At 42.9% G+C, this 12,121-nt stretch overlaps 1 protein-coding gene across 7 annotated transcripts in view; it reads left to right on the top strand.

Annotated features, from left to right (window-relative positions):
* hivep1 (HIVEP zinc finger 1) overlaps positions 1–12,121 on the top strand; it is a 291,925-nt gene that overhangs the window by 19,856 nt on the left and 259,948 nt on the right. The gene's annotated exons all lie outside the window — the stretch shown is intronic.

Here is a 12,121-nt window from a genome sequence, read left to right as displayed (position 1 = left end):
TGCCTGTGAAATCAAGGAAAGCTGATTAGTACATGGCAGGGGACTGTGGAATATGGGAACTTGTTCACAGCATGGTGGTCTGATGGATGCTGGACTGCTGGATCCTCACATGGTTGAGTGCTGCCGACCTCACCTTCAGCACAGGAATGGTCCGTGTTGTAGCCAAGTAGGTGAGGTCCTTGATGTCAAACATTCCTCTACCAGTCTGCAACCTCTCCCATTTATTGTCTACCAGCTTGTCCTGCATGAGTATAGATGAAGAGTGTAAGCAGGATGCATGCCAGGCCAGATGAGAAGGATGCCTGGCATGTGTGGGAACTGAGTGGTTCCATGGACGAGATGAGGACATAGGATCCACAGTGCAGATGAAGGTGTGTATGTGAGTGAATGGTGATGTCCCTTGTACTGGCAGTGAGTGAGATCCCTGTGGTTGTATGATGGATTTGAGAAGAGTGAGTTACCCTGGCTGAACAGAGGAAATCATTCATCCTCTTCTGAAGGGCCTTGGCGCTGACCACTGCTGCCGTTGCCTCCTTGGATGAGGTTCTCCGCCCAGAGCAGGGGTAGAAGACATCACGGCAGGCCTCCACTGAATCCAGTAGGCACTCGAGGGAGGTGTTGCTAAATTTGGGGACAGCATGTTTCCACCCTTTGGCAGCCAGTTCCCAGCAACTTCCTATTCCTTGAGCCCTAGCTTTGTGCAGTCAAGGCCTGAGGTCACAGCGGGGTGGAGGAATTGGAGGCCGCCCTGCCGGCAATCCGACATCAAACCCATGCCTCTCAATTTTTTTAAACAAATTGGTGCACAATACAGCGGAAAAAGCTGCCATTGCCGTCAGCGGGTCACGCCGATTTCCCTGCCCAATATCAGATTTGGCGATTTCTGGGCCAATTCCACCCTATATCTTGGTTTAGTCATGCTTGATCTGCTATCTCTTGTAAAAATGCTGCCTATATTACATCAATAATAGAGTCCTAGCTGTAAAAAGGCATGATAACTGAGACGGGGCTCAGAAAAGGGCATAAAAACAGAGTTGAAAATACTCAGCAGATCTGGCAGCATTTATGGAGAGTTAATATTTCAAGCCAAATATGACTTCTTCAGAACTGAAGAAAGGTAGAAATGTGATGGGTTTTATGCTGTTGAAAGGTAGGAGGGGGGAAGGAAGAACAAAAGTCCTGGGATAGGATAGAGAATGGAAGAAATTAAGTGACAAATATGTCGTGGAACAAAAGGGAAAGAGAGTGGTTGTAGTAAAGAAACAAAGCATTTGTCCAGAATGATTGGGAACGGCCAAATAATGAGTAGCTATGTCTGAAAGCAAAAATATGAAAAACAAGATTCAGACTGGTACATGGTTAAAAAAAAAGCAGAATCAAAATTGGAGATAGAGTTCATGGTCTGAAATTGTTGAACTCACTGTTGAGTGCAGAAGGCTGTAAAGTGCCTGATTGGAAGATGAAGTGCTGTTCCTCCAACTTGCGTTGCACTTCACTGAAACACGACTGCAGGTCAAGGACACAAATGTGAGCAAGGTGGTAAATTAAAATGGCAAGCAACCAGAAGCTTCGGGTCATGCTTGCAGACTGAGTGGAGGTGCTCCGCAAAGGGGAGACCACATTGTGAGCAACGACTACAGTAAATTAAATTAAAAGTGGTACAACTATGTTGTTGCTTCACCTGGAAGGATGGTTTGGGCCTTGGATGGTGAGGAGAGAGGTGGTATGCATGTGAAGCTGCCATGAAAAGGCGATGAGGCAAAGGAGATTGAGGAGTGGACCATGTTGTCATGGAAGGAACTGTCCCTTCGGAATGCTCTTGGGGGAAGGGAGGGGAAGATGGGTTTGCTGGTGGCATCATGCTCGAGGTGGCAGAAAGGGTTGAAGATGATCCTTTGAATGTGGAGGCTCGTGGGGTGGAAAGTGAGGACAAGGGGAACCATATCGCTGTTCTGGGAGGGGAAGGGGTGAGAGCAGAAGTATGGGAAATGGGTCAGACATGGTTGAGGGCCCTGTCAACCGCAGTGGAGGTGGAAATCCTCTGTTGAGGCAAAAGGAAGACATATCAGAAACCCTGTTGTGGAAGGTTGCATCATCAGAACACAGGCAACGGAGATGGAGAAACTGGGAGAATGTAACTGAATTCTTACAGGAAGCAGGGTGGGCAGAAGCGTAGTTGAGGGAATCGGTGGGCTTATAATAAATATCTATACAGCATATCCCCAGAAACAGAGATAGAAAAGTGAAGGAAGGGAACATATGAATTAGGAGCAGGAGTAGACCACTCAGCCCCTTGAGCCTGCCCCACCATTCAATAAGATCATGGCTGATTTGAATGTAACCTCAACCCCACATTCCTGCCCACCCCTGATAACCTTTCACCCCCTTGTTAACCGAGAATCCATCTAGCTCTGCCTTAAAAATATTCAGACTCTGCTTCCACTGCCTTTTGATGAAGAGAGTTCCAAAGCCTCTGAAAGAAAAAAAATTCTCCTCACCTCTGTCTTAAATGAGCAACCCTTTATTTTTAAACAGTGACCCCTAATTCTAGGTTCTCGCGTAAGAGAAACATCCTCTCCACATCCACCCTGTCAAAACCACTCATGATCTTATATGTTTCAATGAAGTTGCCTCTTACTCTTCTAAGTCCAGTGGATACAAACCTAACCTGTTCAGCCTTTCCTCTTAAAACAACCTACCCATTCCTGGTATTAGTCTAGTGAACCTTCTCTGAACTGCTTCTAATGTGTTTACATCTTTCTTTAAATAAGGAGACAATACACCAGATGTGCTCTCACCAATGCCCTGTACAACTGAAGCATAACCTCCCTACTTTTGTAATCAATTCCACTCTCAATAAACGATTATGTTCTGTTAGCTTTCCTGATTACCTGCTGTACCTGCATACTAACCTTTTGTGATTCGTGCACAAGGACACCCAGATCCCACTGAATCTCAAAGCTCTGCAATCTCTCACCATTTAGAAGGGAAGGGTCAGAGGTAGACCATGTGAAGGTGAGAGAAGGGCAGAAATTGGAGACATAGTTGAATTTTAGCAGTTCTGGGCAAAAGCAGGAAACAGCACCAATGCAGTCATCAATACATTGGGAAAAGAGTTGTGGGAGAGGGCCTGAGTAGGACTGGAACAAGAAATGATCCACATAGCCCACAAAAATCAGTCATAACTAGAATCCATGCATGGTTCCCCTTGTCCTCACTTTACACTCCACCAGCCTCCACATTCAAAGGATCATCCTCCACCCTTTCTGCCACTTCCAGCATGATGCCACCAGCAAACCTACCTTCCGCTGTGAGCATTCTGAAGGTACAGTTACCTCCATGACACCATGGTCCACTCCTCCATAACTTGTTGCAGTTCCTGCAAATAAAAGGAGAAATTATTCAGTGAGAGGATAAGTTCAGCCAGGCAAAAGAGTGGTGGTGGATGAGAACTAATTGGGCCTCAGTTCAAGGAAGAAATGGAGAGGCTTCAGACCAATTATTTTCCAGTACATTGATGGCTGTATTGGTGCCGTTTCCTGCTCTTGCATGCAACTAGAAAACTTAATCAACTTTGCTTTCAATTTCCACCCTTCTCTCACCTTCACATGGTTCATCTCCGAAACTTTCCTCCCATGATTTCTCTGTCTCCATTTCTGGGAATAGGCTGTCTGCTATTATTGATTATAAGCCCACCAACTCCCACAACTACACTTTCTCATCCTCTGCCTCCTGTAAGGACTTTGTTCCATTCTCCGAGTTTCCCCTGCCCTTTTAACTCCTCTCTCCTCATCATCCAAGGCCCAAAACATTCTTTGCAAGTGAAGCAGCAATTTACTTGTACTTCTTTCAATTTAGCACACTCTTCGCAGCTCACAATGCAGTTTCATCTACGTTTGGGGAGACCAAATGCAGAATGGGTGACAACTTTGCAGAACACCCCCACTTAGTCCACAAGGATGATCCTGAGTTTTCACCATCTTTTCTGTCCTTGGCCTGTTTCAGTGAAGCTCAACACAAACTGGTAAGAGTACCTCATCTTCCACTTAGGCACTTTTACAGCATTCTACATACGAACAAGGAACACATGAACAAGAAACAGGAGTAGGCCGATTGGCTCCTTGAGACTCCTCTGCCATTTAATAAGATCATAACTGATCTGATAGTAACCTGTATCCTCCCCACCCCCAATAACCTATCAACCCCTTGCTTACCAAGAATCTATCCACCTCTGCCTTAAAAACATTCAAAGACTCTGCTTCCAGGAAGAGAGTTCCAAAGACTCACGACCCTCAGAGAAACAGTTTCACCTCATCTCTGTTTTAAATAGGCAACCCCTTATTTTTAAACAGTGGCCCCTAGTTCTAGATTCTCTCACAAGAGGAAACATTCTCTCCACATCCACCCTGTCAAGTCTCCTCAGGATCTTATATGTTTCAATCAAGTCGCCTTTTACTCTTCAAAACCCCAACAGATACAAGCCTAGCCTGACCAACCTTTCCTCATAAGACAACCCATCCACTCCAGGTATTACTCTGGTAAATCTCTGAACTGCTTCCAACACATTTACATCCTTCCTTAAACAAGATGAACAATACTGTATATGGTACTCCAGATATGGTCTTATTAGTGCTCTGTATAACTGAAGCATAACCTCCCTATTTTTGTATTCAATTCCCCTTGCAATAAATGACAACATTCTGTTAGCTTTCCTAATTACTTGCTGTACCTGCATACTAGCCTTTTGTCATTCATGCACTAAGATACCCAGATCCCTCTGCATCTCAGAGCTCTGCAATCTCTCACTTCCTGCCAAAATGGACAATTTCACATTTTCCCCACAATATACTCCATTTGCCAGATCTTTGCCCACTCACTGAACCTATCTATATCTTTTGTAGCCTCCTTATGTCCTCTTCACAAATTACTTTACTACCTATCTTTGTGTCATCAGCAAATTTGGCATCCGTCCCTTCATCCAAGTCATTTATATAACTTGTAAACAGTTGAGGTCCCAGCACTAATCCCTGTGGCATGCCACGTGTTACAACTTGTCAACCTGAGAAAGACTCATTTATGCCCACTCTCTGCTTCCTGTTAGCCAGCCAATCTTCTGTCCATGCCAACATGTTACCCCCTATACCATGAGCTTTTATTTTCCACAATAACCGTGGATGTGCCATTTTATCAAATGCCTTCTGGAAATCTAAGTACAGTACATCCACTGGTTCCCCTTTATCCACAACACACGTTACTTCCTTAAAGAACTCCAAAAAGTTGGTTGAACATGATTTCCCTTTCTCAAAACCATGTTGACTCTGCCTGATTACCTTGAACTCATCTAAGTGCCCTGCTATAGCTTCTTTAATAATAGCTTCTAACATTTTCCCCATGACAGATGTCAAGCTAACAGGCCTGTAGTTTCCGGCTTTCTGTCTCTCTCCCTTTTTGAATAATGGAGTTATATTTCCTCTCTTCCAATCTAAAGGAACCTTTCCTGAATTTAGGGAGTTTCAGAAAATTTAAACCACTATCTCACTAGCCACTTCTTTCAAGACTCTGGGATGAAGTTCATCAGGACTCGGGCACTTGTCAGCCTGCAGCTCCAACAATTTACTCAGTAGCGCTTCTCTGGTGATTGTAATTTTCCTGAGTTCCTCCCTCCCTTCCAGTTCCTGATTTATAGCTGCTTCTGGGATGTTACTTGTATCCTTTATAGTGAAGACTGATGCAAAATACCTGTTCAATTCATCTGCCATTTCCTTGTTTTCCATTATCAATTCTCCAGACTCATTTTCTATAAGATCAACACTCACTTTGTTAACTTGTTTCTTTTTTCAATATTTATAGAAACTTTTACTATCTTTTTATATTTCTGGCTAGCTTTTTCTCGTACTCTAACTTCTCCCTTCTTATTAATCTTTTGGTCATCATTTGCTGTTCCTTACATTATGTCCAATCTTCTGGCCTCCCACCTATCTTTGCATAATTATATACTTATTCTTTTAAGTTTGATACTATCTTTAACCTTTCGCGTTAACCACGGATGGTGTGTCCGTCTCTTGGACTTTTCTTTACTCGTTAGAAAATATCTATTCTGTGTATTCTGAAAAGCCCCTTAAATGCTTGCCATTGCATCTCTGTTGACCTATCCCTTAACCTGATTTGCCAATTCACTTTAGCCAGCTCTGCTTTCATGCTCTCATAATTGCGCTTATTTAAATTTAAAAACATAGTTTTAGACCCACTCCTTGCTCCCTCAAACTGACTGTAAAGCTCAAGCATGTTATGGCCGCTGCTACCTAGGGGTGCCTTAACTAAATATGAGATCATTAATTAACCCCATCTTGTTGTAAATTACCAGGTCTAGTACAGCTTGCTCTCAGGTTGGCTCCAGAACATGCTGTTCTAAGAAACTATCCCAGAAACATTCTATGAACTCCTCATCTAGACTACCTTTGGCCATCTGACTTTTCCAGTCTATATACAGACTAAATTCCCCCATGATTATCGCCATGCATATCTGACAAGCTCCCTTCATTTCTTCCTTTAGGCTCCATTTTACGATTTGGTTACTATTACTACATGACTCCACAAGTGATTTCTTGCCTTTACTAATTACTACATGACTCCACAAGTGATTTCTTGCCTTTACTACTTCTCATCTCTACCCAAACCGTTTCTGCAGCCTGGTTTCCTGAACTTGGGTCATCCCTCTTTATCGTGATAATACCATCGTTAACTAATAGGGCCACTGCTCCATTTTTCTCTCATCTCCTGTCCTTCGTAATGTCCTTATGTGCTCTTTGATATTCCGGTCCCAGTCCATGTCCTCCTGCAGCCATGTCTCTGCAATGGCTATCAAGTCGTACTTATTTATTTCCATGTGCACTCTCAGTTCATTTGTTTTGAATGCTTCATGCATTCAGATACAGAGCCTTTAGTTTTATCGTTTTATTCTTTTTATAACCTTTAGTCTTATCTGTTGATTTACTGTTAGATTTGTACTCTTTACCCCTTCCTGTCACGGTCTGTTTTTCATTTCCCATACTAATACCTTTTGTCTTTTGCCTTGTCTCTACTCTTTGATTTACCACACCCTCCCAAATTTATACCCTTGTCCCCACTACTTAGTTTAAAACCCTCTCTACTTCCCTAGTTTTGCGTCTCACAAGAACACTGGTCCCAGCATGGTTCAGTGTAGACCGTCCCAATGGTACAGATCCATCCCAATCCAGTCCATTCTGGACTCAATATTGAGTTTCACAATTCCAGACCATGAACTCTGTCCCTAATTTGGATTGTTGTTTTTTACCATGTGCCAGTCTTCATCTTGTTTTTCATGTTTTTGGTTATGGATATAGCTGTTCATTATTCTGTCATTCACACTCAATCTGGACAAATGCTTTGTTTCTTTCCAAAGCGTTATCATTCACTTTGCCTTATGTTCCATGACATTTTTTATATTTAATCTCTCCTGCTCTCCACCCTATCCCAGTCCTTCTCTTTTGTCCTTCCAACCCCATCCCCCTGTTTTGTTATATTCCTTCACGGATGTGGGCATTGTTGCCTAGGCCATCATTTATTGTCTAGGCCATCATTTATGGCCCATTCCTAATTGCTTTCTTGAACCACTGCAGTCCATGTGTTGTAGGAGCACCCACAAGTGTTGTTAGGAAGGGAGTTCCAGCACTTGACTCAGGGACAGTGAAGAAATGGTGATATAGTTCCAAGTCAGGACTTGGAGGAGAACTTGGGTGGTGTTCCCATGCATTTATGGTCCATGTGCTTCTAAGTGGTAGAGGACACAGGTTTGGAAGATGCTGTTGAATGAACCTTGGTGAGTTGTTGCAGTGCATCTTGTAGATTGTACATACTGCTGCCACTGTGCGTTGGTGGTGGAGGGAGTGATTGTTGAAGATAGTGGATGGAGTGCCAATGAATCTGGCTGCTTTGTTCTGGATTTTGAGCTTCTTGAGTGTTGTTGGAGCTGCACTCATTCAGGCGAGTGGAGAATGGGTGTTGGTGTGGGGGGGGGGATTCAGCGAATGAATGCCATTGAAAGGGAAATGGTTAGATTCACTCTTGTTGGAGATGGTCATTGCTTGGCACTTATGTGGCATGAATGTTACTCGCCACTTCTCAATCCAAGTCTGAATATTGTCCAGGTATTACTGCACATGGACACTGACTGCCTCAGCATCTGAGGAGCCATGTAAGATGCAGAACCATGAACATCTCCAATTCTGACCTAATGATGGAGGGAAAGTTATTGATGAAACAGCAGAAGATGGCTGGGCCTAGGAGACTCCCCTGAGGAACTCCTGCAGTCATTTCCCTTTCAACAGCACAAAACCCATCAGATTTCCTCTTCCTTTCAGTTCTGAAGAAGTCAAAAATGACTTGAAATTTTAAATCTGCTTCCCTCGCCACAGATGCTGCCAGTCCTGCTGAGTATTTCTAACGCTTTGTTTTCATTTCAGATTCCCAGCATCCGCAGTTATTTCCTTTAATGTCAAAAAGGGGCACAACTGGATATTAAATATTCCTGAAAACTGTGTTCAGGAATGATAGGGAAGGAAAGGAAGGAGGAGGAGCGGCTGTATTGATTGAGGATAATATTACAGTGCTGAATAGAGAAGATTTTCTAGAGGTGAAGGACAGAATCTATTTGGTTAGAGCTAAGGAACAATAGAGCTGCCATAACATAACTCGGTGTATTCTAAAGGTCTCCAACTAAAATACAGGAAATTACTGAGGTGCAAAAACTATAAAGTTTACTATCCCAGTCTATATTAGGATAATTATAGTGTAAAGGCAAGAGATGGAAATGTGTTTCTGAAGTGTATTCATGAGAATTTATTTAAATACGTTAATTTTTGGTCTAATGAGGAAGTAGGCATTACTGGATCTTTTTTATTCCTTCATGGGATTGGGTATTGCTGGCAAGGCCAGCATTTGTTGCCCATCTTTAATTGCCCTTGAACTGAATTACTTGCTAAGCCATTTGGAGGGCACTTAAGAATCAGCCACATTGCTGTGGGTCTGGAGTCACATGTAGGCCAGATCATGTAAATTTGGCAGATTTCCTTCCTTAAAGGGCATTAGTGAACCAGATGAGTCTTTATATGACAATCGATGATAGTTTCATGGTCACCGTTACTGAGACTAGCTTTCAATTACAGATTTATTATTTGAATTTAAATACCACCAGCTGCCGCAATGGGATTTGCACAAATACCCCTAAAGTATGAGTCAGGGCTTCTGGATTCTTAGTACAGTGACATTGCCACAACGTATTTTGTTAAAGTGTTTCTAGGGAACGAGGTGGGACAGTGGATCAATGTCAGTAGGTGAACATTTAGGGGACAATGATCATAGTATCACAAAAGGCTACTATGCAAGTAAAGCAAGTGATTAGGAAAGCTAATAGGATGTTATCATTTATTGCGTGGGGAATTGAATACAAAAATAGGGAGGTTATGCTTCTGTTGTACAGGGCACTAGTGAGACCACATTTGGAGTACTGTGTACAGCATCGATCATCTTATTTAAGGAAGGGTGTAAGTGTGTTGGAAGCAGTTCAGAGAAAGTTTACCAGAGTAATACCTGGAATGGTTGGGTTGTCTTATGAGGAAAGGTTGGACAGACGAGGCTTGCATCCACTGGAGTTTGGAAGAGTAAGAGGCAACTTGATTGAATCATATAAGATTCTGAGGGGTCTTGATAGAGTGGATGTGGAAAGGAAATTTCCTCTTATGGGAGAATCTAGAACTAGGGGTCACTGTTTAAAAATAAAGGGTTTCATATTTAAAACAGAGATGAGGCAAAATTTTCTCACTGAGGGTCGTGTGTCTTTGGAACTCTCTTCCTGAAAAGGTGGTGGAAGCAGAGTCTTTGAATATTTTTAAGGCAGAGATGGTTAGATTCTTGGTAAGCCGGGGGGTGTGGTGGTGAAAGGTTATCGGGGATAGGTGGGATGCAGATTTCAGGTTACTATCAGATCAACCATTATCTTATTAAATGGCGGAGCAGGCTTCAGGGGCCAAATGGCCTACTCCTGCTCTTTGTTCGTATGTTAGGTACATTTCCACAAGGGGAAAGGTTGGAGTACCAAAACCAGAGCTCCATGGCTGATGAAAGACTAAGTTGAAACAGAGAAAGGGGCCATATGATAAATGTCTGCTTGATAATACAAGTGAGAACCAGGCTGAATATAGAAAGTTTGGAGGGAGAGTATGAGAAGAGACTGACAGCTAACATAAAAGGTAATTCAAAAGTCTTCTTTAAGCATATAAATAATTAAAAAAGGGTGATAAAAGGAGGAAAAGGGTTGATTTGGAACCAAATGGGAAATTTACCTACAGAGGGCATGGCTGAGATACGAATCATAAAGTAGCCACAGAATAGAAAGAGTCACTCAGCCTGTTGTGTTCATGCTGTATCTGTAAACTCGGTTAGTCCCTATCCCCAGCCTTTTTCCTGTAGCCCTGCAAATGTTTCTCTTCAGATGCTTACCCAATTCCCTTTTGAAAGCCACAACTGAATAGGCCTCCACCACACTCTCAGGTAGTGCATTCCAGATCTTTTGCTCTCAGCATAAAAGGAAAAGGCTGGCTGAACTTAAAGTTGATAAGTCATCAGAACTAGATCAAACATATGTGAGTGTACTGAGAGAAGTAAGGATAGAAATTGTGGAGGCAGGGGCCATCATCTTCCAATCCTCCTTAGATGCAAGGATGATGGCAGAGTTGCAATATTACATCTTTGTTCAAAAATGGGTGCAAGGATAAACTCAGCAACCACCTGCCATTCAGTTAGATGCTGGGAAAAATTTTAGAACCAATAATCCAGGACAAAGCTTAGCAGTCATAAACAAATGTGGATTAATTAAGGAAGTCCAGCACATGTTTAAGGTAAATTGTGTTTAACAAACTGGCTTGAGTTTTTTGATGAAGAGAGAGAGTTAGTGAGAGTAATGCAATTGTTGTGGTGTACGTCATATTTCAGAGGCATTTGTTAAAGTGCCACATGTCGGCCTTGTCAATAAAGTTGAAGCCAATGAAATAAAAGGGACAGTGGCAGCATGGATAAGAAGTTGGCTGTGTGATGGGAAATAGAGTAGTGGTAAACGGTTGTTTATCAGACTGGATAAAGGTGTATATATAATTGTTCTCCAGGGGTCGGTATTAGGACCACTACTTTCCTTGATCTTTATTAATGACCTAGACTTTCCTATGCATGGTATAATTTCAAAATTTGCAGACAACACAGCTTGGAAGCATGGTGAATTGGGAGGAGGATAGTGATAGAATTCAAGAGGCCATAGATAGGCTAGTGGAATGGGTGGACATGTGGAAGATGAAATATAATGCAGAGAAGTGTGAAGCATTACATTCTTCTGGAAAGAACAAGGAGATGCAATATGAGGGTACAATTCTAAAGGAGGTGCAGGAGTACAGGGATCTGGGGTTATATGTGCACAAATGGTTGAATGTGGCAGAGCAGGTTGAGAAAGCGGTTAATACAGCATATAGAAATGTAGAAAATAGGAGCAGGAGTAGACCACTTGGCCTCTTTAGCCCGCTGCATCATTCAATATGATCATGACTGATCCTCTATCTCAACGCCAGACTCTCAGAATTACAGAATCTCTTAGTGCAGAAGAGGCCCTTCAGCCCATTGAGTCTGCGCTGACACGTGAGAAACACCTGACCTACCTACCTAATCCCATTTACCAGCACTTGGCCCATAGCCTTGAATGTTATGATGTGCCAAGTGCTCATCCAGGTACTTTTTAAAGGATGTGTAGCAACCCGCCTCCACCACCCCCCTAGGCAGCGCATTCCAGACCGTCACCACCCTCTGGGTAAAAAAAGCTTTTCCTCACATCCCCCCCCTAAACCTCCTGCCCCTCACCTTGAACTTATGTCCCCTTGTGACTGACCCTTCAACTAAGGGAAACAGCTGCTCCCTATTCACCCTGTCCATGCACCTTATAATCTTGTACACCTTGATCAGGTTGCCCCTCAGTCTTCTCTGCTCCTACGAAAACAACCCAAGTCTATCCAACCTCTCTTCATAACTTAAATGTTTCATCCCAGGCAACATCCTGGGGAAT

The sequence above is a fragment of the Carcharodon carcharias genome, chromosome 3, assembly GCF_017639515.1.
Source record: "Carcharodon carcharias isolate sCarCar2 chromosome 3, sCarCar2.pri, whole genome shotgun sequence".
Classification (NCBI taxonomy): Eukaryota; Metazoa; Chordata; class Chondrichthyes; order Lamniformes; family Lamnidae; genus Carcharodon; species Carcharodon carcharias.
The sequence above is the reverse complement of the archived record's forward strand: the minus strand, read 5'-3'. Positions and strand labels throughout refer to the sequence as shown.